The sequence below is a fragment of the Bombyx mandarina genome, chromosome 01 (genome assembly GCF_030267445.1).
Source record: "Bombyx mandarina strain Sakado chromosome 01, ASM3026744v2".
Lineage (NCBI taxonomy): Eukaryota > Metazoa > Arthropoda > Insecta > Lepidoptera > Bombycidae > Bombyx > Bombyx mandarina.
In genome coordinates this window covers 4,328,065-4,352,159 of record NC_143208.1, presented here as the reverse complement: position 1 = coordinate 4,352,159, position 24,095 = coordinate 4,328,065, and the positions used below count along the sequence as shown (strand labels likewise).

The 24,095-nt window shown below is 33.6% G+C and overlaps 1 protein-coding gene and 4 non-coding genes across 5 annotated transcripts in view; all 5 read right to left on the bottom strand.

Moving 5' to 3' along the window:
* The window catches only part of Dhc1 (dynein axonemal heavy chain 1), a 250,612-nt gene that overhangs the window by 164,853 nt on the left and 61,664 nt on the right, over positions 1 to 24,095 (bottom strand).
* On the bottom strand, positions 8,782 to 8,853 carry TRNAD-GUC (transfer RNA aspartic acid (anticodon GUC)). The gene has a single exon. It is a non-coding gene; the product is annotated as a tRNA-Asp (tRNA).
* TRNAD-GUC (transfer RNA aspartic acid (anticodon GUC)) lies at positions 12,720 to 12,791 on the bottom strand. The gene has a single exon. It is a non-coding gene; the product is annotated as a tRNA-Asp (tRNA).
* TRNAD-GUC (transfer RNA aspartic acid (anticodon GUC)) lies at positions 17,303 to 17,374 on the bottom strand. The gene has a single exon. It is a non-coding gene; the product is annotated as a tRNA-Asp (tRNA).
* Positions 23,592 to 23,663, bottom strand: TRNAD-GUC (transfer RNA aspartic acid (anticodon GUC)). The gene has a single exon. It is a non-coding gene; the product is annotated as a tRNA-Asp (tRNA).

Here is a 24,095-nt window from a genome sequence, read left to right as displayed (position 1 = left end):
GCACTAAACGAAAGCAACGTAAGATGAAGACTTTTTATTGGAGGTTTTTGAAAATTTATTTGGGAGCTGTCCAATTATAATTTTGATGTGAAACCCCCGTAAGCCCCGTAGAATAGATTGCAATGGAAACGATGAACACGAACAGTGAGAGGACAACTGCGCTGTTGGAGTTTCAGCGAGACAACACGATGAAGGCGCGAACATCTTGTTTGTGCGTTTACAATCATTGCGTACATTTAAAAATCCACATTTATACATTATTGTATTCGTGAATATATACGTAATAAAAATAATTGTCATATTATCTTTTATTTGTCCTATAGGTAAAACTAATTCAAAAAAACATGCGAGACTTTCGTTTTTATAACGGCTTTTACAAAAATAACAATCATATCTTAAAAAGTTATTATTATGTATATTAATTACAAATAATTATATCATACAGACTTGTAAAGTGAACGTAGTTTTAAACTGTTTTATACAGTAGGGAAACAAGTAATTTTTGGAGGCAACGTGAGAGTGATGTCGTGAGATTATTTTGTTTTACACGTTCAACTAATATTTTTTCAGATGTAAATAAATGATGGCAGCCTGTTAATTGTTTCGTGCTTGAGGTAATGCAGGATATTTGAGAAAAGGAATGTCACCGAAGTTTTTGTGTTAATTAAAAAAGCTATATACTATTTCTGTCTTCAAATTCACATGTTTTTACATAAAGCATTATTAAAGATTATTAAAATAGCCAAGACAGTTCAAAAGTCCAGTTAACAGGGGTCGCGAATACTTTGGTGAAAATAGGAAACGAATCCTCAAATATTGTTAATTCTCTAAGAAAATAAAATTGAATCATACATTTTCTGTTTTGTATTGTGAATATAAGCAATTTGGATGTATTTGGACGAAAGATATGAGTACTAATAAAAGAAGAACATAAAAAATTAAATTTACATCGCTATTGATAACAATAATTAAAAAAAATTAATTGTCAACAACATTTAAATGGAATTTATTTTTATTACATAAAAACATTAATTCATTCTACAAAAAAGGAAACTTGTTCAATGGACATTGAAATATTATTGCAATAGCATTGGATCGTCAAAGATTACCTTACTGTTGTAGCAGAATGTTTTTCAATAAAATACATAATTCAATATTTCGATTTGTTTTTCAAAACTCTTAATTCTTTTGAAGCAAATGGAATCATCATTAGCTAAATTTGTTTCATTAGATAAATTAATACATATTTTATATCTTCTTCGTGTTTATGGTAACCTGGTAGAAACTTGTACTCCAGGCCGTAAGATCTTTAAAAAAGAAAAATAAACTTTATTGCAACGGAAAAAGGTAATTATTCATCTTTTGTCGTTTTCCTTCATATTTAATTTAAAATCATCATTTAAATTTCTTAATAATGAAATATAAACTAATAACAACAGAAACTCAAACAATACCTCTTATTCAAAATAGGCATAGGATACTATTAATGTTTAAGTGTGCTATGTTTTGTTTCTTTCGATAACGCTTAAAAATTAGCCATTAATGAAAAAGGCACAATGATGAGTAATTATTTCTCACTATTAAAAGCCCTATTTATCTTTAAATCTATTGAAAGTAATGATTTTGGCATTTACCTTAAGCTTTTTTAACTATAAATATGAAATAATGTTTTTATTTTAAATTAATAAATCATGAAACGTGTTACCCAAACATATTTGTAAACAGATTACATTTACAGTTTCGTTAGATTTGTTTTTTACGACCTTGAATTGAGATATTGTGATTGATTTATATTATCTCTTAAAGCCATAGCCATAGACAAAATACGAATATATAAAAAATAATTAAAATCGCTTAATCATTAACATATTATGTTCTTATGTCTCAACAAAATAAAGAAACACTTCTTCAGTTTTATGATATCCTGGTAATTCACTGAAAGTCTTGACGAGGTTAACGTATTTTTACAACAATTTATTTGATTGTAATTTTGAGGATTGAAGGATTGGGATTGAATAAAACAAGAGCTCGTTCATTCGTAACATAATTAAAGCCTAATCAAATCACAAAATGTAAGCCGCGGTTTGTTTATTTTTAAAAAGAATATAATAAAACTGAAATATCTAGTTATATTCTAGATTTATTGAGTTTATGTAACTATAGCCTACTACACTATGCTAATAAAAGAAAACGTTGCCAACATAAAATACAATATATTGTAGCTTAATGTAGATTCATAAAAGAAATGGTTAAATAATCATTTGTATATTCTCAAACATAAATCATGACATTCTTTTTACCTAAATACGGTTTTTGCTAAATCCACAGAGGTATCATAGTAATTGTATAAATGTGTATTATAAATTAGAAAAATGTATACTATAAATAGTTAATTGATGCGAACAGCATTCGTTTCCGATTTCTGTGCTTCGAAAAGCTAGATGCATTTTATGTGAAAATTTACGTGTGTTGGCAACATTTTGGTTGCCTGGTTGGTTTGGTTAAGGTAGAACTTTTTTGGCGCGAGTATCGAAGGAGTTAACTTTTCGCTTTTGAATTTCATTTAGTTGTACGTGGAAATGGTGAATTATTCTATATATATTTCATATTTTAGAGGGTATACAACTATAGGGGAACTGGTTGAAACCGCCGAGTTTGGATTCTTCTTCGATTCTTCCAACAATCCGTCTAATTCTTAGACAATTTTCGCACTTCGTCTAAAATAGGCTCAAAGGTCAAATAACGAAGGGTTGTTGCAATAAAAATGAAAGACAATTAGTTAGCTTTTAAAATCAGTGCTGCCATTTATAGGGCCCAGAAGAAACTTCTGTAAACAAAAGCTATCAGATACTAATGTAATCAGATTATAATGTATTTGTATTAAGCCCAATTCAATTCTGTAACGCTTTTTGTTAATGATGATGAAATTGTAACGCAGGGACGTAGCTCTACAAACAAAAGCTACAGCTTAATACGAGCTGAACACCTGACATATGAACTGATCTTGAAATTGAGTAATCTCATAAAGCTCAGTCAGGTCTAATATAACTGCGTTTTATTTTAATAAAGAGCATAGTTGGTTATTGTATTATTAATCAATTATTATTTTAGTGTAGGTGTCGCCCGTTTTTTGTTTTGTATCATGCAAACCTTTTTTGCAAAATCTATAATCAATGATCTATAAAAAACAAAAAATAGTGATCAATAAGTTAAACATAAAAGTATTAAATTTTTAGTTTTAACCATCCCAGAACTGTGTTAAAATGACCACTAGATGTCACTAGATGCCAACCTTCGGTTAAACATCATATCAATCTTCTTTCATTTAAACCTACAAATGGATATCGCATTTTATTGGCAGAAAGAGATAAAACCTGATGTAAATGATCATGATAATTAGAAAAGCTCATCATTTCGAATAAAATATTCATTTTAACAAATTACAGGAAAAAAATGAGGAATGACAATACATTAAATTTTTTTTTTATTTCACACAGAATTGTAAATAATAAATACATTGATATCTTAATCAACGCAATGATGGTAAACGCACAAACAAGATGTTCGCGCCTTCCTTATGTTATCTCGCTGAAACTCCAACAGCGCAGTTGTCCTCTTACTGTTCGTGTTCATCGTTTCCATTGCGTCTTCCGACGGCCTCCAGATATTCTATTCTACGGGATTTAGGGTTTCACATCAAAATTATAATTGGACGATAAAATTCCTTCACCGCTCTTCGTTTAACGGTAGTGTCTCCTCCTCCTCATCAGTTCCGCTGTGGTGAAGTGTATAGCGGCCAGGTCGTTCAAGAACGTGACGACACTCTCGTAGATGTTCACGAATATCGAAGCGGTGCATCTCGCAGCGCGCTTTGACAGCTTCGTAACGTTCTCAGGGAGACGCTCCATGATCGGAGCCTTTACGGGCCCCTTGGGTTCTTGGGCGCTCATAAATTTAACAGCAAACAAAGCAACAAGTGACTTGTATGGAAGTGGCTCGTAGACGAACTAATGCACGCATGCGCGCCATTTACGTCAATATAATCCCTCATGTTCCTAGTTGTTTTATTTTCATTGGCGACCGGAACGAAGTTTGGCACGATCCACCTTTGAAATTTCACCTGCGCCAGTAAATCTCTCGCTGGATTGGCTAGTTTCACTGACTGATTGCTTCTACGTTCATTACAAACGTCTTTGTGCATTTTTTTTCCTGTATGAAAATCACTGTCACCAGTAAATTATTCTTATGTTCGGTATGAAAATGACATTTGTGTCAAGAGTTTTTCTATTTTATATTTCGCAGGTTTTTTTATTATTTTTATTATTTATTATTTATATATTATTAACACACTCTAAAATGCGTACTAAAAGAATAGGTACTCAATATTAAATGGCGCTTAGCTAGTAAGCCTCAAAACCACAAAACACTGTCAGTCCTTTCCGTGAAACAAAGAACAAGGTTTATCGAAAATTACTGTTTAACAAAAATTTTAGAGGGCAGTATAGCTAACAGAATATGGTAGTTCATAGGTTTTTTTTACTTGCAGCCGCCCACAATTCATCGCCATATGTAATACATTTATTTTTATTCAGTTTGAGACGTGTGTTCAATCTCTGAATTATATTCAACTACAGCCAGTCCATTGTTCAAATCGGAACCCATGACACATTCGTGGCAAAGATACGGAGAACCGTAAGGTAATATCTATCCGTGCAACATGAGATATACAAGTGACAATACAGGACGTATTGTCACTTGTATATCTCATGTCTCACTGCCATTATTTCTAATGAGTCCAGCGTTATTTGTGGCGTTATATTATTATAAAAATTACGTAATAAGAAAAACGCAAGATCAATGTCTTATTCCGCTAATCTTGCGATCGCCCGAGCCACGATTGTGTATCCTATCACCTGATTCCTGATGAATAGAACAATTCAATCAAAGATATTAATTTCTTCATGCCAGATTATTTAAATATCGAAAGTTTTTTTTTACAAAAACATTCTTCTTAAACAATTAATCCTACTACGAGTAGTAGTTCGTAAGTTGTTAATAATAATACCTCAATGGATATTTGTAGAATATAGGCTATTATACTATCTAGTAATAACCTAGGCAAAGTATGATTTTATTTTCGGGTTCAATTAACATTTTTATAGTGTTTTTGCTTTAAAGGTTTAGGATTTCTATCCTATCTCACTATTAACTCCTGTTGTACTAAGAGTATCATCAAATTTGGAAGATGCCCGATCAAAGGTCTTACTGTATTGATATACCATGATCAGATAATTCTAGAAGTGGTTTGTGATTTGAGTTATATTTAACTCAGTATTATTATTTACATATTATAATTATTTTCTAGATGATTACACTCTTCCACAGAGCTACGGTGCTACGAAGCTACGGAGTTACGGAGCTACGAAACGTAGGACTCTACAGTGATACGTGATTATTTTACAAACACGGCAGCAGCCTGATTCTGCCATTCTGGCATTGCTGAAATCCATGGGCGACGGTAACCACTCATTACAGTGGTTAGACAGACAGTATTGATTTAGAAATATCAGTAATTGCCATTATGTATTTCTTCTTCTTCTTCTTGCCCTTATCACATATGATGTGGGGTCAGTGCAGATTGTAATTTTGTGATGATGCTTAAAAGAATTCGGCATGATTTTTAACGACCAGCTACCTGCCTGATTTCAACTCTCCTTGAGTAATATCTCCAGTAGCATAATAATATCGATTGTAATTTATTACTATCATAGAGGAACTTTTTCTTTGCTTTTTGGCATTTCTTTTACTTTATTCGTTTTTGAATATTCAATTTATATTTTATTATTATAAACAATTACCCTAAATACCATTCTATACTAAGTATTTTTGGTATTAAATTAATATTTTTTAAACATAGCAAATTTTTTTATTATTATAAACAATTACCCTAAATACCATTCTATACTAAGTATTTTTGGTATTAAATTAATATTTTTTAAACATAGCAAATTTAAAACCATTATTTGTGGGGCACCGATGTTGAGGCGATGGAGTTACATTTATATGTATGTACATATTATTATATCATAGTGATCATATGCACATCCTCATTTCATCCTATTCTGGTGTTTTGTTGCAAAGTATCCTTACAAAGTATCTTACAAAGCGAGTTTCGTGAAAACTTATTCTTATCTTTTTATGTTCATGTTGTCTCAGAAAGCATTTTACGTCCAATAGCTATACCTTTCTAGCGAAGGGGGAGATATATTATAACTATTTATTTCATATTTGATTCAAATCTTAAAATATATGCTGTGGATATGCAGACTACTTTACGATCCGTCTGATGTGAATTGACAGAGTGCATAGGGACTCAGAACGCGAGTACCACCATCTCGAGGCGAGAGTTTGAAATGTAAACTGTGCCATGAAGACGGTTGTTGAATCATTTTTGAATCCACGATCACATCGGGACGGAAATGGTCAGGATAGTGGATACCATCCCTACCAGCTCACAATACATTCTACTGCTGTTATTTCAATACTAACATTTTTTTAAAGAATATTTTTTGTAACTAAAATAAGAATTGTTTTCTAAAGATTGTTAAGAAATCTAAATGGAGTAGTATAATACAACGAAAAACTCAATCTTATCATCGAAAAAAGATAATAAAATTTTAGTAGAAACTGTCTCAGGGGTTTTTGACTTTGTTTATTAGTAAACTAAACGTTTCTGAGAATATGCACATATGTAAATTTCAATTGTTAATTAATATATTGTGATAAAATTAAACAATAGTAAGTTTATAGTTTCATGTGTGAACTATTAATATTCCTTCATAGTTTATAGATTAAAAAAAACACAAAAAAATGTTCTACTCCGCTACTCTGGCGATCGACCGAGCCACGTTTGAGTATCATAGGATCCTATCACCTTAGCCGTTGGGCCAGGCGGGTTCCCGACGGAGAGAACAAATACATCCAACATATTCATCTCTTCAGATATTCATACCAGAGTATTTAGACATAGAATGAGTTTTTTAAGACATAAAAACGTTCTTCATATACGTCGTTCTGCAAATTCATTAATACGTCATTAATAATGCCTCACTAGATATTTCTAGAATATTAGCCATAACAATCAGCAATAAACAAGACAAAAAAGTATTGTTTGATTTCCGGGGGTTCAATTTTTTTTTTTTTTTTTTTTTTTTTATTGCTTAGATGGGTGGACGAGCTCACAGCCCACCTGATATTAAGTGGTTACTGGAGCCCATAGACATCTACAACGTAGACGCGCCACCCACCTTGAGATACAAGTTCTAAAGTCTCAGTATAGTTACAACGGCTACCCCACCCTTCAAACCGAAACGCATTACTGCTTCACGGCAGAAATAAGCAGGGCGGTGGTACCTATCTGCGCGGACTCACAAGAGGTCCTACCACCAGTAATTACGCAAATTATAATTTTTGCGGGTTTGATTTTTATTACACGATGTTATTCCTTCACCGTGGAAGTCAATCGTGAACATTTGTTGAGTACATATTTCATTAGAAAAATTGGTACCCGCCTGCGGGATTCGAACACCGTTGCATCGCTTCAACACGAATGCACCGGACGTCTTATCCTTTAGGCCACGACGACTTCAAATAACTTCAATTAACATTTGTAAATTGTGCTCTAAATATATTGAGTTTTCAAAAATAAATTTTCAGGTATCCTTTTCTTATATTACTATAATCTAACTCACTGTTAGTAGGAAAACAAGGGCATTATGTTTGTCACAAAATTTTGCAAATCCCCCGAACATAGGTCTCTGTTTACTTAATTGATTTTATCACCACGGTTAAGGAATTTTAATACTGGTTTGAAATATTTAATTTAAGGCGGTAGAATACTTTTTATTTTGACCAAGTTTCATATTGTGCTTCAAACAGCTATTTGCCTTTTAACTCTATACAAGTACAATTTTATTATATATTATATATTCATTTGGGTCTTACAAACTATTTTCAAATAAGTTTTAAACATTGACAATCAATTTAAAATTCATACATCCGTATTTATAAACTATGTTCTAAGTGATTAAATATATTAAGTATTACTAATATATATTTAGTAATAATTAGTAAGCAATTGTATACGATATTTTTTGATTATATTTAAATGTAACATAACTGCGGGGTTCATGAATAATTTAAAGTGCTACAGCAGCTGCTACGAAGCTACGGTTGCTACGAAACGATTATCACTATGAAGCTACGACCTGTGTTTGTGCCATTGTATTGTGCAACGGTGGTACCCATCTGTAAGATCCTTAAACGTCTATCACGAATGAATGTTTACGCAAATTAAAAGTGATGTCTATTTGATCGACACATACGAGACAATGAGTCTATAAAATTACAAGAAATGTTTTCGTTAATATGGAATCTTTTACCTAATTTAAATACAATGCTTTTCTGAAAATGCACTATATAAGTAAACCATTTAATTATAATGGATTTTGTTGTGATAAAATGAATGCAAAGTAGAATTACTAAATATTATACGATTGATTAACCTGCTTTTGTCCTGTCATTCGACGGTGGGCAAGCAATGCGTATAATTAAGAAGTTGTGATTGATTTCTTAGTGAAATTCGAAACTTTAACTGCAGTTATCTTTGATATTTATTGTATCACATTAAAGTCTTTATCAGTATGTTAAATCAGTCAGTATGTTAAATCAGCCTGGTGATGTTTCATATAATAATAAACATTCATAAATCGAAAAAAAAATCTCCCCGGCGGGGAATCGAACCCCGGTCTCACGCGTGACAGGCGTGCATACTCACCACTATACTACCGAGGATCTTAAGATACGAATTAAATATTTTAAACGTATACAATCTTTTCAAAACTTTTCTTCATTGTACACAAATGATTCCGACACATTATTTACATAAGATCTTGGAACTATATACGAGTGTAGATTAGCAAAAAACACTAAAATTGTTTCCGAATTCCGGTAAATGATTAAAGAATTTGATTTTGATTTAAAAAAAATTCTTTTCATAAACTAAAACTTATCAAAGTTATCTTCGTTTAAACAAAAAATAAAATAACAGTTCGCAATACATCTCCAACTTGATGCTACTCTAGTACTTTGTTGCTCAATATCGACGTTTTACCAGCTTCGAGTCTGCGCAAAGCTCTTCTATCGAATCTTATCTTTCTAACGCATCACCTCTTCACATTGATGTGAACCTAGTGATTGCGTGATTATTATTTTAAGGCTTTTAAGACTTCCGCATTTTATAGACAGACTTTTTATTTTATACCTACCTACAATAAAGTAGACAATATGACAATAAAATTAACTACATAGAAATCTGCATATTGTTAGGTCCTGAGTGAGCTCGTTGACACAAACACGATAGATCCACAAAAACTAATTTATAATATTTATTAAAATGTATATTTGGCAAAATGTTGCCAGTAAACTTATTAGTAAGTACGTATTTTTTGTATTGAATAAAAATGTTTTTTAATATTGAAGATTTAAATAAGCATTATTTATAGAGAACCGAGGTTGTTGAGGTGATGAAGTTAAACCTATACTTAATAACTTATCGGTCATAATATTAGCTTCTTTATCTTCATGTTACTCTGGTGTTTTGTTGCAAAGTATCGACCTATTTTCAGATTTAAGTCTGCGCAACAAAACTAAAAAGGTGTTTTGTTTGACCACAAAAATTACTTAACTAAAAAAGTTTGTATGTGTGATCAATCAACAGTTTTATTGGGCCAAATGGAATAAAGGATCCTAAAATTGTAGGGGCTCGGGTCAACAGCGGTGTCAATAAAAATTTGATTAACGTGGCTGGCGCGGAGTATTTCGTCTGTAGAACAAAGATAGTGTGACTGATAGACTGTGGCATGAAAACAACTGTCGTATCACACTGAAATTCAAAAGCACATCGCGATAGAAATGGACAGTTTGGTGGTTACCATCCCTAACAGCTCATAGTACATTCAACTGCTGTTTAATTCAGTGTAAACTTAGTTGTTTTTAGAAATCGCGAAAACATCTTTCGGAATTAAAATAATATTTGTTTTTTTAAACATTGTTACAAAACATAAACGGAGCGCTATAATGTAACAAAAAAATAATTTAAGTTTATTATCGAAAAAAGGGGAATTAAGATAACTAAGACATATGTTGTGGTAAAAATAACATGTGCAAATAATTAATATTTCTTCACAGCTAAAAGATTAAAAAAAGCAAAAAACTGTTCTACTCCGCTACTCTGGCGATCGACCGAGCCACGTTTGAGTATCATAGGATCCTATCACCTTAGCCGTTGGGCCAGGCGGGTTCCCGACGGAGAGAACGAATACATCAAACATACTCATCTCTTCAGATATTTATACTAATGTATTTAGACGTATAATGAGTTTTGAGACATAAAAACATTCTTTATATACTATAATACATCATACCAAAAATTTGTTAATAAGTTATTAATAATGCTTCAATGAATATTTCTAGAGCGTTGGCAATAATAACTATCAATAATCTAGGTAAAGTCTTATTTTTCCGGTACAAATGCTTTGGTTTCCAAAAAGATTTTTTCTAGTTTCAGTTTCTTATATTACGATAAACTATATTACTAATAAACATAAAAGAAGATAAAACACAATTTTTATCACGAAATTTAACAACTAAGACGACTAAGACGTAAGTTGTGGTAAAAATAACATGTGCAAATAATTAATATTTCGTCACAAATAATAGATTAAAAATAAAGCAAAAAAATGTTCTACTCCGCTACTCTGGCGATCGACCGAGCCACGTTTGAGTATCATAGGATCCTATCACCTTAGCCGTTGGGCCAGGCGGGTTCCCGACGGAGAGAACAAATACATCAAACATACTCATCTCTTCAGATATTTATACTAGAGTATTTAGACGTATAATGAGTTTTAAGACATAAAAACATTCTTTATATACTATACATCATACCAAAAATTTGTTAATAAGTTATTAATAATGATTCAATGAATATTTCTAGAACGTTGGCAATAATAACTATCAATAATTTAGGTAAAGTCTTCTTTTTCGGGTACAAATGTTTTGGTTTTCAAAAAGAAATTTTCTAGTCTCAGTTTCTTATATTAGAATAACCTATCTTACTAATAAAAGTAAAAGAAGATAAAATACAAGTTTTTTTCGAAATATTCCAGATAGCTCTATCAAAGGTCTCACCATGTTACCACCACGATCAAAGTGCTTAAAGACTGGTTTGAAATACTAAATATAAGGCGTGTAGAATAGCTCAGTGTGATTATTTACGTAATATAATTTTATCTAGATAGCTAAATGTTTCCGTAGAGCTGCAGTGCTACGTCGCTACGACAATTTAGGAAGCTACGGTGCTACGTGGATATGTTACGAAGCTATAACAGACATCTTTCAAATCGATTACCTTATCCTATATATTTTACGGAGTTTTCAAAGTAATTTTCACTAGGCTCAAGACAACCGATTCACAAAATTTATATTTACACGTATCAAGAACCGATGATAGTAGTACACAATAATTTTATTACTTTGGTCAAGCGTAATTTTGTGACTAATTTATTAAGTACATTTACATATTTTAAAACGTTATTGGTTTCTATTTTTTATACATCCAGGCTAGCTAATCGACCGAAGAAGACATGGATGGAGTGTGTGAATGACGATATGAGAGAGAGAGGAGTGAGTGTTGAGATGACGGCTGATAGAAGAGAATGGAAGAGAAAAATTAGCTGGGCTGACCCCACCTAGTGGGATAAGGTGGAGAAAAAGCAGAAGAAGAAGCTGAACCTAGTGAAGGTTTGACACGTTAATTTCACAAAATGGTATTATTATATAGAAGTACAATTATTATTTTCACTACTTCATTCGTTCATTCACAGCAGAAAATTTTTTTACCAGCCAAGGTTCTAAAACTAAACTAGATTTACTTTTCTTTAGAAAATTATGTCAGAATTTTCATAAACAATTAATGGTTTTCTTAAAATAAAATGAACATACTACTACTCTTTAAAATCTGTAGAAATAGACAAATTGACTACACAAAAAAATATTTAAACACATTATAACAATATAGGTAATCGTAGGTACAATGTTATCATATTTATAAATCTTTCACATTTCCACTTTCATGCTAACCAGGTGTTTTGTTAACACTAATGACGTTAATGAATAATTTGACGTGCTACAGCAGCAGCTACGAAGCTACGGTTGCTACGAAACGATTATCACTATGAAGCTACGACCTGTGTTTGTGCCATTGTATTGTGCAACGGTGGTACCCATCTGTAAGATCCTTAAACGTCTATCACGAATGAATGTTTACGCAAATTTAAAGTGATGTCTATTTGATCGACACATACGAGACAATGAGTCTATAAAATTACGAGAAATGTTTTCGTTAATATGAAATCTTTTACCTAATTCAAATACAATTATTTTCTGATAATACATAAGTAAACCATTTAATTTTAAATGCATATGTTGTGGTCATGGGCAAGCATTATGTGTAATTAAATAAATATGGTTATTTATTAGTAAAATTCGTAACTTTGATCTGCATTTCTCTTGAAGTTCATTGAACTACTTTAAAATCTATGTTAAAACAGCCTGGTGATATTTCACATAAAACAAACAGTCGTGAATCGAAAAAAAACCTCCCCGGCGGGGAATCGAACCCCGGTCTCACGCGTGACAGGCGTGCATACTCACCACTATACTACCGAGGATCCCAAAATATCATTTCAATATTCTAAACGTATGATATATTTTCAAAATCTTTCTTCATTTCAGACAAATCATTCCAATTTCTTTGTTTACATAAAATCTTGGAACTACCTATATATACGAGTGTAGGCTAGCAAAAAAATAGAAAAATATTGAATTCTGGTAAATTATTATATTCACGATATGAAAGACTTGTTTTTTATTTTAAAAGGTTTCCTTTCCATAAACAGAAATGTATCTTTGGTTAAACAAAATAATGAAATAACCGTTCGCATACATCTCCGAATTCATGCTACACTGGTACTTTGTTGCTCAGTATCGACGTTCTGCCAGCTTCGAGTCTGCGCAAAGCTCTATTGAATCTTATCCTCCTAACGCCTCTTCACAGTCATGTGAACCTAGTGATTGCGTGTTTATTATTTTAAGGCTTATAAGAAAGACTTCAGAATTTTGTAGACTTTATTTACCACCTAGGACCTACATTAAAATAGACAATATGACTACTGTTTCATGTTAATTTAATTAATTATACGGACATCTGCCTATTGTTAGTTACTGAATGAGCTAATTCACACACAAACACGCAAAATACCCCAAAATTTTTTTTATTTATTAATGTGTGTGTTTGCAGTTTTTTTTTTAAATTGAGGGTTACAGTTTGTAAAAATGATTATGCGGAGAATAAAGTATTAAAAAATGTGTTTAATCCGGTAATCGTAACTCGGTAGGGGTGAGAATTGACTTTACTTCAAACTACAATTACTACGAAGGTTAAAGTACTACAAGTTATATGACGTGATTTTTAACTATAATACAGTTACTGTACATGCTTGTCTGGTAAGGGGTTGGAACTATCAAAAATGTCTGGCTAATGAGGGAATATCATTTACTTACAACCCAAGTATTGTATATAACAGCTTTTATACTATTACGTAAGTAGAATTATAATTTCATGAACGTTAAGGGTGTCTGGCAAGGAGTTTGCCACGATGTTAAGACTCTGGCAATGAAAAAACTGATTTTTAATAATATTCTGAAGTTAATACCAAATAATCGCACTTTATCATTTGATGAATTAAAAACGATATTTTACACACCTGTAGTACCGTTTACCTGCCACGGTAATCCAAACTTCGTAATGGTCCATCGTTCTTACCTGTGTTGGGAGCATACGCTGATAACTTTCAGCTTAAAGTAATGAAGGTCTGGAGTTCACGGGCTCTTAGACTACAATATAGTATATAGTATAGTAATATAGTACCAATATAGTATCGTAAAACGAGTATGTAGAAATGTAAAACGATCTACTGGTGTTAGGACCTCTTGTGAGTCCGCGCGGGTAGGTACCACCACCCTGCCTATTTCTGCCGTGAAGCAGTAATGCGTTTCGGTTTGAAGGGTGGGGCAGCCGTTGTAACTATACTTGAGACCTTAGAACTTATAGCTCAAAGGTGGGTGGCGCATTTACGTTGTGGATGTCTATGGGCTCCAGTAACCACTTAACACCAGGTGGGCTGTGAGCTCGTTTACCCATCTAAGCAATAAAAAAAAAGAGTATGATGTATACGTAATAAGCTAACATCTCAATCACTAAATATCTTTTCAGCACATTTTTGTACAAGCTGGCCACAAATCTACACATGCTACATTGGTACAGTGGATATCAAGATAAAACCCTACGAGGAACGTCTTTTATTGAAAGAATAAAAGTATTTTAACCTCACCCATATTTTCATTTACATTAAAAAAAAAGTACTTCTTTAATAACAGCATTTTTGTTATTATAATTGTGTATTTAAGTTAGGGGATACAATTGTATTGTCTTATCGGTCTTGTAGTGTTTAAAAATCATGTATATGAATAGAGAATTGTTTCGCGCCGGCATTAATTCACATCAATTGGAGAATTATTAAAAAAAGGAAATATTATTTTTTAATATTGTAGAGTTAATTTCCATTTTGTATAGGTAACTAACTAATGTTGAGTTGATGGAGTTACATCTATATTTACCTATTATTAAATCATAGCAGTCATATGGACATCCTCATCTTCATGCTACTCTGGTATTTTATTGCAAAGTATCGACGTATATTTTCAGATTTGATTCTGCGCATCAAAACTATAAAGGTGGCTTTCGTGGCAAATTATATAATCTCTTTACGTTTATGTTATCCCAGTGAATGTTTTACATCAAATAGTTATAAGTTTCTAGCGTATCTATTGTGAAGGATATACATACATACATACTCATATTTCAAGCGTATCCCAATTTGAAGCATATAATAAATATGCAAACCATTTCTTTCATGAATGTAGTATTTTTGTCTATAGATCTAGCGTGGTTTTTAGAAACTCTAATTCATTTACTAATGCTAGTGTACTTATTTCAAATCGTCAAATAATGATAAACCAGCTTACGACCCGTTTGATGTGAAGTAGCGGAAGTAGCGAAAACACGAATATGGCCATCTTGAGGCAGAGATTTATATAGTGAACTGTCGCGTGAAAACAGTTGTTTTTTGTTGAATCCATGATTACTTCACGACAGAAATGTATAGGTTGATGATTACCATCCCTAACAGTCCTTTGTTTTTGGATATTGCAAAAACACCTTCCTAGAACTAAAATAGTACTAGTTTTTTAAATATTGCCGCAAAGTCATGTTAAGAAAGGTTAAAATTTTAATGAAACTAAATCAAGGTAAGAGCAGAAAATAAATATTACCAAAAACATTTTCGACGATTGATTTTTATTTATTTGTATGCAAAAAAAACACAAAATAAAATGGTCTACTCCGCTACTCTGGCGATCGACCGAGCCACGTTTGAGTATCATAGGATCCTATCACCTTAGCCGTTGGGCCAGGCGGGTTCCCGACGGAGAGAACAAATACATCAAACATATTCATCTCTTCACATATGAGAATAGCTTATAGTTAAAGGATTTTGAAAGAACAATTAAAATGAAATATGCTTAACAACTTAGTGATGTATAATGTATTAGTTAATAAATTCACACCCACTCATTTAGAAAGAATTGCGGAGATAAATAAATAGGTTTGCAATCGCTTGTCTATGCTTCTAGCTTTACTGGTCTCTGTTAGCGATGTCAAGTACTTACCAATAGGTAGGCTCTTTTATTTTTAATAAAAAAAGATAAATATATTAGAAAAGAAAATTTTTAAATTGGTTATTACGCGTCAACATCAGTATACGCAATTACATTTTTTTTATTGCCCTTGTAGGCAGACGAGCATACGGCCCACCTGATGGTGAGTGGTTACCGTCACCCATGGACACAAGCAATGCCAAGGGCAGAGCTAAGCCGCTGCCTACCGATTTTACATATGTAAAACTCTATACTTTATTTAAACAAAAACGCTTTCATGAAAACACAAAATGTAAGTAAGTCAAGTAGATTTTCTAAATCCTAATTCTAGATTCTAAGCAGTAAGTAGAGAACTAAGTGATTATAAATAGATTTGTTGGATTAGCATAAATGCAGTGATGTGGCTTGTACTTAGCTACACCAGTGGCGTTATAAAACGGCTGTAAATTATGCGATCTGATGTGCCGTAGGGATGTTTGGATGGCGCGATGAAGCTGAGGAACCACAGGCCGAGTTTTATTTTATTTTATTTTTTTGCTTAGATGGGTGGACGAGCCAAACAGTACAACGCAGGACTCACATGATGCTCTCCAGTCCTAGTTCTCTACAGTGGACGGGAGGCGAACACTTCACAATGCTAAGTGAAAGGTCTCATATGACGCGAGAGCCGTCAAAAAGCGGTACACACATTACCGGAGCGTGTCGAGCGGATCCTTACCGCAATTTTCACTTAAAATCAGTTCCTGATATTTTAATTACGTTTTAGGATTTGATTTAGATTAAATTATATTTGTTAATTTTACGTGTTGAGCGTAAAGATGGCGGGATGCAAATGGCGCGTCCGTAAGTTCCAAATTCAAAGATATATTATTTAGTAATGTATTTTTGAAATCACTTCAAGTAGATTCTATTGGAGCCCAATGAGACGGCGTCACATGCTCTAAATTTAAAACGTTGTTGAAAATAAGAAGCCGCTTATTCCAAAAATAGGATTAATGGATTTAATTCAATTAACGAGTGATTAACTTGCTTTTGCCGTGTAGATCGGTGATGCACAAGAATTAAATAATTATATCGACGCTTGAAAGGCAAGCGTGACTAAGCGACAATAACTATTTTGTACATAAATGATAAGCAATAACTATATTCGATGCGCAAAAAAAATATATTTCTAGGTCTATTAAAATCATTTCAATCCTACAGCTAGATTCGTTAAAATATTTTTTTTTTCAGGTATTTCAACTTTAAATTAGTCTATTGTAAAGTTCACGCATTGTCACTTAGTCACGTTTGCCTTTCAAGTGTCGATATGTATTTGATTACGACTTAGTTAAATTGAAAAAAAAATATCAGTAGTCCGTGATATTTCATATGATAATAAACATTCGTGAATAGAAAAAAAAAACTCCCCGGCGGGGAATCGAACCCCGGTCTCACGCGTGACAGGCGTGCATACTCACCACTATACTACCGAGGATCCCGAAACGTTAACTCAATACTTTAAAGGTATAAATTCTTTCAAAATCCTTCTTCATTTCAGACAAATTATTCCAATTTCTTTGTTTACATAAAATATTGGTTCTATATATGAGCGTAGACTAGCAAAAACCACTAAAAATCCTTCCGAATTCCGGTAAATGATTATATTCATGAGGTAAAGGAATGGTTCTAATTTTAAAAGATTTCTTTTTCACAAACAGAAAATTAACTTATTTTAAACAAAAAAGTGTAATATGATGACTTACTCTCGTATTTGATATAAGAAAAAACTTTTTTTCTTTAAAATATTGAGTTAGTGCCCAGATTATATAATTCTACTTTAATTATTTAAGCCCAGTTCACACACATCTTCGACTTCATGCTACTCTGGTACTTTGTTGCACAGTATCGACGTTTTACCAGCTTCGAGTATGCGCATAAAGTTTTAAACGGGAGCCCTATTTTGAAACTTATCCTCCTAACGCATCACCTCTTTTCGTTTATGTCAACCTAGTGAATACCTGATTATTATTTTAAAGACTTGAGAAAATGCCATAAAATAAAAGATTAAAAAACTAAAAAGCGTTATACTAAAATAATAACTAGAGGTCCCACAGTAGTCGAAATTCGACTATAATTAATTGGAATCGTAAGTTTGTACACATAATATAATCACAAATTTCGCCAAGGCTACACTATAAAAAACTATTAATAAAGACAAATAATATTTAATCTATTCTCAATTTGACCACAGACGTCAAGAACAAAAGTTTGACAATAAATAGTATGCATGCGTGTGTGCGTCAAATACATGGTATGTGGTGTGTGTAATGTTTTCTTTATTAATTTAATGTATCTTTTATGCATTATTTTTAAAAAAATATTAGCTTTGTGCACTTCTTCTCTATATTCTCTATAAGTGTGGAAAATTTCAGCCTCCTCCGTCAGCGCAATTATCGTAAAAAGGGAAAAAAAATTTTTGCTTCACGTATTAATATATAGATAATATAGAGTGAGAAACAATCTTTTTGTAATAAAAATACGTGTGGGTGCTATATGTCAGCTATTATAAATATTAGGCCATTACCGATGAAGTTTCTGTTTTATAATAGGTACTGGCCATTTGGAAAGTAATTTATGTATGACTATAAATTTTAAATTAAAATGAATTTTATTAAAAAGTTTAGTGTTTTGTTTCATTGTATTTGTATATTTTGTACATGCCACTATAAAAATCTATATATTAATACGTGAAGCAAAAAATTTGTATCCCTTTTTACGAAAATTACGCGGACGGAGGTGTATGAAATTTGCCACACTTATAGAAAATATAGAGAAGAAGTGCACAATGCTATTTTTTTTTTAATAATGCATAAAATATACATTAAATCAATAAATAAAACATTACACACACTACATACCATGTATTTGACGCACACACGCATGCATACTATTTATTGTCAAACTTTTGTTCTTGACGTCTGTTGTCAAATTGAGAATAAATTAAATATTCTTTGTCTTTGTTAATATTTTTATAGTGTAGTCTTGGCGAATTTTGTGATTATAGAAGTATAAAATACAATCATAATAGTGTACAAACTTACAATTCCAATTAATTATAGTCGAATTTCGACTACTACGAGACCTCTAGTATGAGTAATTATGGAATACAAGTTCCGTCACTGTAACAATGCCACACAAACCGTTCACAACATACATAAAATGTATGGAATGAACACAACAAACTAATTTACTACTCGTTATTGGTTGGAACGCTTCAGATATGGAAATTTTTATCTTTATCCTAAATGGCAACTTCATCGGTAAAAATCTTTTTTTTCTGGGCCAGGGTCGCATCTCCTACGAGGTCCCCGCGCCTAGGGGGCGCGCATGTAGACTGGTCCGCGACTGCGAGACCACGGGCCTAAGGATGTTTGCAGGGCCCTACCCACTAAACGACTCCCCTGCACTCTTCTCCCAAGCGTCTGATCCCCTCCGAGGTCAGAACCCGGAAGAGGTAAGGGCCTTACCGCGGTCAACACTACAACCAGACAGTGCAGCTCACCCCAAGGATGCCCAGCCTTCGAGGCGAATCGAAGGTTCTAAAACGCTGGCCGTCTCGGTACGGCCCGTCGGGCCACCCAGACATTGCCGCTGGTGTCCTGGAATACCCCGCTGGACCAGAACCAGCCTGCCGGGCGGAACGCGATACAACGCAAACCGGTTGCTTTTTAATCCTCGGCAACGCGCTAGAGTGCTCTAGAGTGCGCCAGAGGTCAACCCGTGACCTTCATAGGTAAACACCTAATATATCCGCTTTTATTTTAATTATAATTACAATATACAAACTATTAAAAATTTATTTAAATAATCGACATTTATTTAAATAATAAAAAAAAAGACGTGTGGCACTCGGAGACTGACGCGGTTAAGCTATTGCATAGCATTTTTTATCAACTTATGCAATTATAAATCGACAATAATAATTTAATATTAAAACAACAATAAAATAAGATCCGAGAAACTCAGTGGGCTAACTTTCAATGAATCTGCTACATTGTGAGTATTCCATTTTGACCGCGCACTCACTAGAGGGCGCTACATGAGATAGAGACACGCCTTTGGGCGCTAGTTCTAACTCTCATTCGCTCAGAATCAACGGTTTAGCTAGTTTATTTTTAATGCCACTCCAATCACTGAATGAGTAGTAGTAGTAATAAAATTCTTCGAGTAAGCGATAGAAAATGGCACGCCCAACACATTGTAATGTGATATAATTTTCTATTTTACAATTCTGTTTGTCGCCGACAGATGGCTCTTGACGCAAAAGCTGAATTGCACTATCGTTGTGTTACCCACGAAATTATTTCACATATTTTGATAGTATATAAATCGGTGTTTAGACTTTTTACTTTAAACACTACACAAGCGCAACGTGTGAATGTGTTGAACGCGAGCTACATAGTAGGCGTAGTGAGGGGTGGAAGGTTTTTTTCGTAACGGAATTTCATGATTCCGCTCTCAAGCCGCGCTCAAGGCCCGCGATAAAATCTATGCAATAGTTTAAAAAAACTATGATTCTTTACAAAAACGTTTGTGTCTTACATATTGGGGACTGAATTTAAATGGGTATTGCATGGTTTAAAAAAAACCATGTATATCCACCAAACCACCAAAAAGTGTTATTTTTATTAATGATGATTTAATTAGCATTAGGTATTTATATAGGTAGGTAACTAACTGAAGTTGAGTTGATGGAGTTACATCTATATGTACCTATTATTAAGTCATAGCGGTCATATGGACATCCTCATCTTCATGCTACTCTGGTATTTTGTTGCAAAGTATCGACATATTTTCAGATTCGAGTCTGCGCATCCAAACTTTAAAAGCGGACTTCGTGGAAAATGAAACGCATAGCTCTTTACATTTATGTTATCCTAGTGAATGCTTTATACCTTTCTAGCGTATCTGCTCCAATATGCAGTAGATGTGTCAACCATTTCCTTCAGCAGTTAGTTAAGTGCTAAGCTAAGATCTAGCGTGGATTTTCGAAGCTCACATTTTTTACAAATATTACACGACATATTAAACTCAAATATTCCAAGAATGTGGTGGTGGTAGATCATGATCATGTGCAACCCGTATGATGTGAAGCGGCATGGAAACTAAAACGTGAATACCGCCATCTCTAGTTTGTAGTGTGATCTGTGGCGTGAAAACGGTGTTCCATTACATTGGAAGCGTTTGACTACTACGGGACAGAAACAGTCAGGGTGGCGGCTTAGAAATTGAAAAAACACTTTTTAGAGCTAAAATAATAATAGTTTTCAAACTTTGCTATAAAGTCTAAATAATAGGTAATATGTGATATTGTGTGAATTTTCTTATGTGTGATCTTGTGAGTCCGCACAGGTACCACCACCCTGCCTATTTCTGCTGTGAAGCAGTAATGCGTTTCGGTTTGAAGGGCGGGGCAGCCGTTGCCACTGTAAAAACGGAGACCTAAGAACTCATGTCTCGTGGTGGGTGGCGGAATTTATGTCGTAAGTGTGTAAGGACTCTGTTAACCATTTAACCACAGGTGAGCTGTGAGCTCGTCCACCCATCTAAGCAATAAAAATAATAATAATATTAATCTATTAGGAAGATTAAAATTTTATTGAAGCAATTCAATTAAAGTAAAAGTAGAGATAACATTTTAATACAAACAGTTTCGGTGGTTGGTTTTTATATAACAATCGTATGCAAAAAAAATGTACTTACATAAGTATACGATTTTTTTTATTGCCCTTGTAGGCAGACGAGCATACGGCCCACCTGATGGTGAGTTGTTACCGTCGCCCATGGACTTCAGCAATGCCAGGGGCAGAGCCAAGCCGCTGCCTACCGTTGAATATTCTCCACAAGCCTCGTTTGAAGAAGGACATATCATATTCAAATTGTTAATAAATAATATATATTGGGATAAAAATAAACAGTGATTTGTGGATATATAATTACATGTACCAATAAATAATATTCCATCGCAGTTTTCAGATAAAAGAAAACACAAAAAAATGTTCTACTCCGCTACTCTGGCGATCGACCGAGCCACGTTTGAGTATCATAGGATCCTATCACCTTAGCCGTTGGGCCAGGCGGGTTCCCGACGAAGAGAACGAATACATCAACCATTATCATCTCTTCAGTTATAAAAACACCCTATTAGCATCATACTTTGAAAGATAATGTTAAATGAATATTTTTTAATTAATTAGTGATGCATACTATACCCGTTGAAAAATTAACATACACTCGCTTACAAAGATATATTATATTACTGGTGGTAGGACCTCTTGTGAGTCCGCACGGGTAGGTACCACCGCCCCGCCTATTTCTGCCGTGAAGCAGTAATGCGTTTCGGTTTGAAGGGTGGGGCAGCCGTTGTGACTATACTGAGACCTTAGAACTATATCTCAAGGTGTGTGGCGCATTTACGTTGTAGATGTATATGGGCTCCAGTAACCACTTAACACCAGGTGGGCTGTGAGCTCGTCCACACATCTAAGCAATAAAAAAAAAAAAAAAAAACAAAGAATTACAAAGTTAAGCAGGTTTGTACTGACTTGACTGCGTGTGTAGCTTTCCTGATGTCTATGAGCTACAATGACTATTTAGCGTTAGGTGGACCGTAAGCTTGTCTGCCTAGAATGGTAATAAGAAAGATATTAGAAATGAACAGACGTGATTGTTGCAAAAAGACATCACGTTGCTTCCTAAAGTATGTGAGGACGGTCTGGATTTCAATTTATAATCTATAAATCTTGTTTGCAATCGTTTGTCCTGTCGTTTTTTGTTTTAAATTGTTTTTTTTCTGTAAACACTACTAATTATAAGTGTAAATGCTCTTAAGAGAAAAATTATCAGATGATATAATCGTACGCTTTATCTCTTACTGGTTGGAAAGTATATTGTGAGACCTCATATTCCTGCCAATTATTGTCTACCCTGGAAGAGATCAAACATTAGGTACGGCTTAAAGTATCTGTTATACGCATACAAGAAAAGTGAGTATGTAAGTAATGTCAGTTAGACCCCGATATTGTAGGGTTTTGTCTCGATAATTTTACGTTTTTTTATTTTTTTTATTGCTTAGATGGGCGGACGAGCGCACGCCCACCTGATGTTAAGTGGTTACCGGGGCCCATAGACATCTACAACGTAAATGGCGCCACCCAACTTGAAATAAGAGTTCTGAGGTCTGAGTATAGTTAGAACGGCAGAAAATTTTAAAATGTTACAGTGGGGTATGGCACGAAAATGTATTCTCGGGTATCGATTTTTTTACCGTACAAAGAATTTGTTCAAGCTTTGGAAAAAGAAGAAGCCTGTTGGAGGTAAGTACGGTGAATGGTGTAAAACTTCCAAACGTTCATCGGTTGTGCCATGGAAGAGTACTGTCTTGTAGGAGTAGCGGAAACGGGCAATAAATTAAGGTTTGCCTTTGAGACTCACGAGGTTCTTCATCATTGTGTCCAGTTCTTTAGAGCACACATCCGCAGTAAAGCTGGTGCCATTTGGTAAGGAGAAGAATTATACCGACACTAGAAAATCAAACAGTGACCATGACTTAATAAGGGTAATTTTTGTTTGGGGCATTGCGTCTTTAATTTAGGGATTATATTATAAATGGTGTATTTATGACGAGAAAATTACAAAAATATTCAAAAAATCTCCCCGGCGGGGAATCGAACCCCGGTCTCACGCGTGACAGGCGTGCATACTCACCACTATACTACCGAGGATCCTGAAATGTAGTTTCAATATTCTAAACATATAAAATCCTTTTAAAAAACTTTTTTCGTTTTAAACAAACAACTCATAATACATACATTATTTACATATTAAAAGATATTCGAACTATATGTATACTAGCAAAAAAAAACTACAAATTCTTCCGAATTCCAGTAAATAATTGTATTCATGATGTAAAAGAATTGTTTGTTATTTTAAAATATTTACTTTTCATAAGTAGGAACAGCATTGTTTAAATAAAACACTGAAATAACGGTTTGGATACATCTCCGACTTCATGCTGCTCTGGTACTCTGTTGCTCAGTATCGACGTTTTACCAGCTTCGAGTTTGCGCAAAGCTTTACTGAAACTTATCCTCCTAACGCATCACCTCTTCACATTTATGTGAATCTAGTGATTGCGTGATTATTATTTTAAGGCC